Source organism: Cupressus sempervirens, chromosome 3 (assembly GCF_028749045.1).
Source record: "Cupressus sempervirens isolate cs-2001-9-10 chromosome 3, ASM2874904v1, whole genome shotgun sequence".
NCBI lineage: Eukaryota > Viridiplantae > Streptophyta > Pinopsida > Cupressales > Cupressaceae > Cupressus > Cupressus sempervirens.
Window position 1 is genome coordinate 495526966 of NC_143120.1, and position 7439 is coordinate 495534404.

Below are 7439 nucleotides of genomic sequence, written 5' to 3' on the forward strand. Positions count from 1 at the left end.
TTTGCTAATATAGGCTAATTTCTCTATTATTCAACATTTTCTTCACTCAATGGGGGTTCAATAGGTTGCTTGGTTGTCATTTGCTATTTCCTAGTCACTTCTTGTTGTCGCTTGAGTAGGGTACTTAATGCAACTTCCAATATATATATATATATATATATATATATATATATATATATATATATATATATATATATATATATATTTGTATTTGATAGCCTTCAAGATCTTTCTTTCTTTCTTCATCATTCTTTTATGAAAACTCATCGATCCTTACTTCTGCACTTTCCATGATTTTGGTATTAACCTTGTTCAAACATTTATAAGCTTTGCTCTTAGTGGAGTAACCTAGGAATATACCTTCATCACCTTTAGAATAAAAATTTGCATCCCTAGCATCTTTCATAATATAAAACCTACTTCCAAATATTTTAAATTAACTAACATTCAATGTATGTCCATACCAAAGTTTATAAGGAGTTTTGTTTGTACCTTTATTCAGTTGTATTTGGTTAAGGGTATAAAAACTAGTGTTAATTGATTCTGTCCAATGTATTTGTACAACCTCCTTCTCAATCAAAAATGTTCTAGCACAATCAATGATTGAACAGTTTCTCCTTTCAACTATACCATTTTGGTGTGGGGTCCTCAATGTAGAGAGTTGTCTTTTAATTCCATTCTTATTGTAAAAGATAATAAACTCTTCAAAAATAGATTTACCTCCTCTATTAGACCTTAAACACTTCAATTTATTACTTGTTTATTTCTCAACTCTTTGCCTTATATCATTTGAACATTCTAAATGGATTAGATTTTTCTTTCAAAAACATCACATGCATCATTCTTGAGAAATCATCAACAAATAAAATAGAATATTGATCACCCTAATAACTTTTTACTTTCATAGGACCACAAAGATCAATATGAATCAACTCTAGTACATAATTAGATGAGTAAGCCTTGATTTTAAAACTTGACTTAGTCATTCTATCAATCTTACATTGTTTATGCATCACTTTATTAGGTTTTCTTAGGCTTAGTAAACCTCACACTCTTTTCTTCCTACTAACCTTGACTATGTTATCAAAATTCACATGACATAACCTTTTTTGTTGTAACCAAACATCTTTAATCCTTGCAATCAAACATGTATTCTTAGTAGACTAGAGAGGGAATACGTTACCTCTTGTTTGTTCTCTAGTACCAATCAAATTTCCAACATCATCATAGATCTTCACCTTTCAATTTTAAAACTCTAGTCTATGACTTGTGTTATTCAGTTGTACCACACTCCAAAAATTGTATTTTAGTCCTTCTACCTAGTATGTGTAGAGCTTTCATTTTGCATGATGTTGAATGATAGGAATACTTTCAAATCCCTCTCTTGAAAAGTTGATCAAGGACCAACTTGAAGGTTTTGGGTGGGTTTTGCAACCCTAGTGGGTTTACTCAATTGAAGATAAATGTGTATGTTCATGAGGAGGCCTTTGATGGTTCAAACCATTCTTGGACAATCTGTTGTTGTTTGAAATATAACCACAAAAGAGATATATTTTTGTATTTTCCATTTTATGATGAATGCAAATTATCAATGCAACTATATGAATTCCTATTTTAACCAATTGTTTGAAAAGAAAATAACAAAGATAGAGTAATGAGAGATTAAAGAAAATAATTGAAACGAAAATTCCTAACAGATATAAACCAAGGTAACAACACATCTGTGAATTTAATTATCAAAAGGATCGAATAGGAAACCAATGAAATTAGGAGTAGCACTTCCTCAACTCTACTAGTGCAATCATTGATGGGAACTCAATAATAACCAAAAGATGTTTCACATTTCATCAAATTGAAAGGCCATGGAAAGTACACTGATGCGAGACAAGACATTGTGCAAGAACAATAGATGATCCTTTTTCCAATTTGTTAGAATAGTAGAATTCATTAATACAAGGGAAACACTAGAACTAAAAGGTCGTACATTCATAACAACACAATAAAACCATTGGCTCCATTATTATTCATGAACACGCATTCATAAAAATAACACACTTTGGCAAGAATAACTACATCAGAATGAGAGCACCAATAACATATATTATTGTATCAAAATAATGGCCTAGAGTACATATTACATCCATGTATTTATAAGAAATCATCTCCTCCCTTTGTGTTAGGAGTGAGAGATCTTAAAATGAAAACTCATAGTAAAAATTAATAAAACAAATCCAATTATATACAAATTGACTCTCTAAATGGTGCTAAGTAGGTCTCCACCTGTTTATATCAATTAATGGGTACATGAGCCTTTACATGACACAAAAGAATTAAATAATAAGCATAAAAGAAGAAGGAAGCTGTGAGATGATTTGGAAGTCTTTAGAAGCTCTAAAAAGAGAATCTTGGCCTTCTATAGATGTTTTTGGGAGTTGAACTATCATCAAAATGTGTTTTCAATGCATGGGATAATCTAAATTAGCAACTAATAGTTAACTATCAGTGCACCACTTCTTCTTCAAAACTATCGGCACACCTTTGTAAAAAGCATACCTGCACACCTTGGTGATAGGTTCCAAAAATCCAAAAAATTGTCCAAGTGTCAAAATTGAATTTCCAACATCTGGGTTTTCTTCCCCTTTAGACCAAAATGATGTATGGATGTTTATTCTTAAATTTATCTATCATCTTTGCTACTTGACTAGCTTTTGGTAAATCGAAAGCCTCATACTTATCCTTTACTACTTGCTAATAATTACTAACTTCTATTCTTGTCTTTGCAAAATCTTCAAGCTTGGTGTCCAACTCCAACAATGCTTCTTCAGTCCTGAATGTTTGTCTTATGTCATCATTAGAAAAAGCATCTTCAAATATTCCTCTAAACTCTTGGATTACGAATCACACCACAAAAATCTTGGTCTTTGACTCGTCCTCAAAAATCTCAAGGCTAGCAACACTATAGTACCTTTCTGCTTCCAAAAATTGCTCTTGAGCTTTGTTCTTTATCTATTGGATTTCATCAAACAATCCCTCCATTATTTTATTTCGTGTATATCTTTTCGATCCAATCATTGAGCTTATCTAGCTCCTCAACAACATATACCTACATAATCATCTAATACCTCTAATCCTTTATTGATGTTGTGAGAATTTGCCTTAGGGAAAAATAACACCAAGATCAAGAAGCTCAAAAACTAGCATAATATGGACCAGTAATGGATGATTAGAATAACAATAATGAGAATATCATATGTATATACACAACGAGAAGTGCCTATATATAAACGCATCTAGAATGACTAGGATTTAGCAAGGTGATAAGTCTCACAACTAAGCACATGTCCACCATGAGTGGATTATCTTCCATTGATCATAGAACTTAGTGCGATGATGAGAGGATAAGGTTACATAGGTGTATCTCGTAAAGAGATGTTGTATACACCATGTGCTTAATTAGAGTGTGAACAACTGTGTTGTCTACATCACAACTCAAATGAATATGCAAACTCCTATGTTGTCAACAAGACAACTCATAGGACTATGCATCCTCCTAGGTGTTTATATGATAACTAATAAAATAATGCATTTAACCTAAGTAAACTTAAGTAAAGTGTAATAATAATTAATTATTTACACTAACACCCCCCCTTATGTGCAACTTAGGGGAATGCACTTAAGCTCACAGAAGCTAGGATGAAAATGCATGATGGGTCCCGGCTACTAGGCCATGTTAGATACCTATGTACAAATGCAATGCTCTACATATAATGTGATGCAATGCAATGCAATCTCTCTGAAAATAGAGAAAGAGGGAAAACCTCATGGGAAAAACCCTCGCCCAAAAAAGAGAGATAAGTACAATAAAGAAGATGAGAGAGAATCTTAAGACCTTATGTTAGAAAAAAATCCCTCCCATAAGAAAGAAGAGAGAAATCAATGTACTCCCCTTTCAGAAATATCTCACACCCCTAAGAGATCTCGTAAATGGATATACTTGACCTCAATGAAGGGTTTGTTGAAGATATCTACAACCTGCTTTGTTGTAGGACAATACTACAATGCAATGACTTGCTCATGTATCAGCTCTCTGATATAGTGCACATGAACCTCAATGTGTTTGGTCCATTGATGCTAAACTAGATGTTTTGAGATCTCAATAGCACTCTAATTATCACAATGAATGAGTGTGGGTTTAGGTATGTGAAATCAAAACTCCTTTAGAAAATGTTGTTGTACACTAGAAATGTGTCACACTCTAAACCATTCTATCCAAATGATTCCATGAGTTGGAATGCTTGGATGCCGGCTTAGAGCTCCCTATCCACGGAGTGCAAGGAGTTAGTATTTCAGCATGAAGGCTCTCAGCCAAGCCTTAAAAATGTACTTCTTGCTAGTAAACCATGCAACGGGAGGTTCTTTGAGACAAGAGCAAGAGTGCAAATATCTTCAAGGAATCCCTCAAGAATGCAATGCAAGTATGGAAACTAAGCTAAGATGATACTGCAAAATGCAGCTATACTAAGCATGTATGAGATTGTTACAAAACCAAATATTTAAACTATGTGAGATTATTGCAAGAAATCAAAGTTAAACTAAAATGCAACTATGCTAAGAATGCCATATGATCTTATGCTAATGTGATGGAATGAGAGAATGAGACAAGAAATGAGAAGTTCTCCACAAAGCTCCAAAGAAACCTATTAGAAAACCTGCAACATAACAATATTCAAATGAGGATGGATCCTTTGAGGGGGAAAGCTCTCTCCCTTTTAAAGATGTACGGACGGTGGAGATCAAGATGAAGATGGTGGATGATCAACGGTTGAATTCGAAAATAAGAGTGATCCATGTGCACACACAAGTCAACCAATAGAATATAAGTTGACTTGTCATATAAGACAAAAGTCTCACAAACCTTTTCTTTTAATTGCAAAATAGAAAAAGGACTTTATGTGTGCACTTTAAGTGGGTTAGAAGAATGGGGTCTTTTATTTAATTAAAAGGGGACATGTTCTTTTAATCAAATAATGAACTTAGGATAGCATAGTCAAACTATAGGTTATAATCAAATAAATTGATTATTAGCAATTTGGTCTAGGTAAATGATTAAATTAATTTAGCCAAAATGCTGAGAAGGGGGCTAATAGTCTAGATGACCATTTTTAGGTGATTACAGTTGTAACCAAATAGATTTTGTAGCCATAGTGATAGCTCCTCAATACTCAGCCTCAATAGAAGAAAGAGAAATAGTGTTTTTCTTCTTACTCTACCAACAAATGGGGCCAAAACCAAGGTGAAACATGTAACTTAAAGTAGACTTGCGAGAATTAAGATCCCCTATATAGTCTGAGTCTGTATAACCAACCAACTAAAGTCCAATACCTACTACATAGTGTATCCCATGTGTATGTGTACCTTGTATGTAGTGCAAGATGTGTTTGGCAGCCTTCTAATGAAGCTCATGTGGCTCTTGCATGTAGCAAGAAACCATGCCAACTGCAAAAGCTATGTCAGGGGTTGTATGTGTCAAGTAAATGAGACTCCCAACCAACTATCTTTACAATGTAGCATCAACAAGTGGAGTGGAACACTTTGCCTCTAACTTAACACCTGAAAGAAAGGGAGTAGGTGTAGGCTTACAATCACTCATGCAAAATTGAGAAAGTAAATCAAGAGCATACATGGGTTGAGAAAGTGTGATTTCAGCTTAAGACTATGTAATCTCAATACCAAGGAAATAATGAAGTAAACCCCAAGTCTATCATAGCAAATCTCTCCTGCAAAGAAGTCATGATACTGGCAATGATGGATGCAGTACTTCCTATAATGATCAAGTCATCTACATAAAGCATGAGTATCAAGAGTGAGTCATCCCTCTAAAGAATGTATACATTCAAATCTGAATGACACCTAGTGAATCTTGCTGAGAGGAGGAAGGAATCCATCTTGGCATACCAAGCTCGAGGAGCTTGCTTGAGGCCATAGCTAGACTTTTTCAACCTACAGACCATATTAGAATCTTGTATGAATCCCTATGGCTGCTCCATATAAATCTCTTCAAGAACATCACCATTCAAGAATGCACTCTTTACATCCATCTAATGAACAACCCAACTAGTCCGCCTCACAATAGGTGTATAATAATCATGCTCTAGGTCATGCTTAGGAATAGTGTATTCATTCTAAGGATTATTTTTCCCACTATGAGGTTCATTTAATCCTGTCAACCCAGGAATGTATACTTAAAATGGTTGGCACAATATGTGCACTAGATCTCTTAATGAGTCATTATACTTATGCTACAGGAAAGTAAAATGCAAGGAAAATAACCTATGCTATTGCTATAGGAAACTAACATGTTTAACTCTTTACTAAAATGAATAATGGAAATGCAATGAAATGCTAACATATATTCCAACTCAATTCATCTACTATAACTATTTTTACAAATGCTACAAGAACATTCAAAAAGTATGACGCTACAGGAAGGAACTTACAACTTCTACTTGCAATACTAGAAATGCTTGAAAATAAATCTATACTACTCTAATCTAATCCACCTCCCAAGTGGGCCTCCTTGGTTGGCTTCTACTAATCTACTAACATAGGATAAAAGCCAAAAAAATTTCATTATGTTTCAAAAATTCATTATATGGGAACAATACATAGAACTGTAAAAACAACTCACTACAAAAGTTAATAGTTTGTTTTCATAAAAAAATTTCTTCTAACTCCACTAACACACTTGGTCTGGTCCTTATATATAGAAGATCGACACTTATTCTGAAATAAAAGAGCAAACAAACTAGCTACAAATCTGTAGGTGAGAAAGAAAGAAAGATAACATCTCAAGGTGGGAAGAAAAGATAATGGCTCAAGGTGGGAATAATAAAGTCTAAACAACCGCTTGAAATAATACTAAATGTAGAGAATGTAGTAAGCCTTCATAGCTCCTCCATACTCGCAACCATTTCCTTTAGTACCGTTATGATTTTTCTCCATCGTGGCTAAACCTCAATGTTCTTTTCTCCTTGAATGCTATTGGTTGTCTTCAACGTTCATCTTTGAATTCTTCTAGTCATCTTCAGCTTCATTACTAACAGGTTAGTTATAATGCAGAGATATTTGCAAATAAGCATTATCAAATTAAATTCAAATATAAGAAAACACATTTTGATAATTATATGAAATACTGCATCATATATATAATATTGGGAAAAGATGATATACTATCTACCCATAGGTTAATCATTGGCTTAGGTAAACATAAGTTCACAAATGTCCTGATGAAAATAAAATAGAGTGTTCAAAAAAGTGTTTAAAACTATCACAAAATAGAGGCAATAATTAGCCTCATCATCTAGCCCCTGGTAAAGTGATGCTTGTCCTCAAGCATGGCATTTCCTAGTCAGTGACCTAAATTCCCCCACTTCTATCCT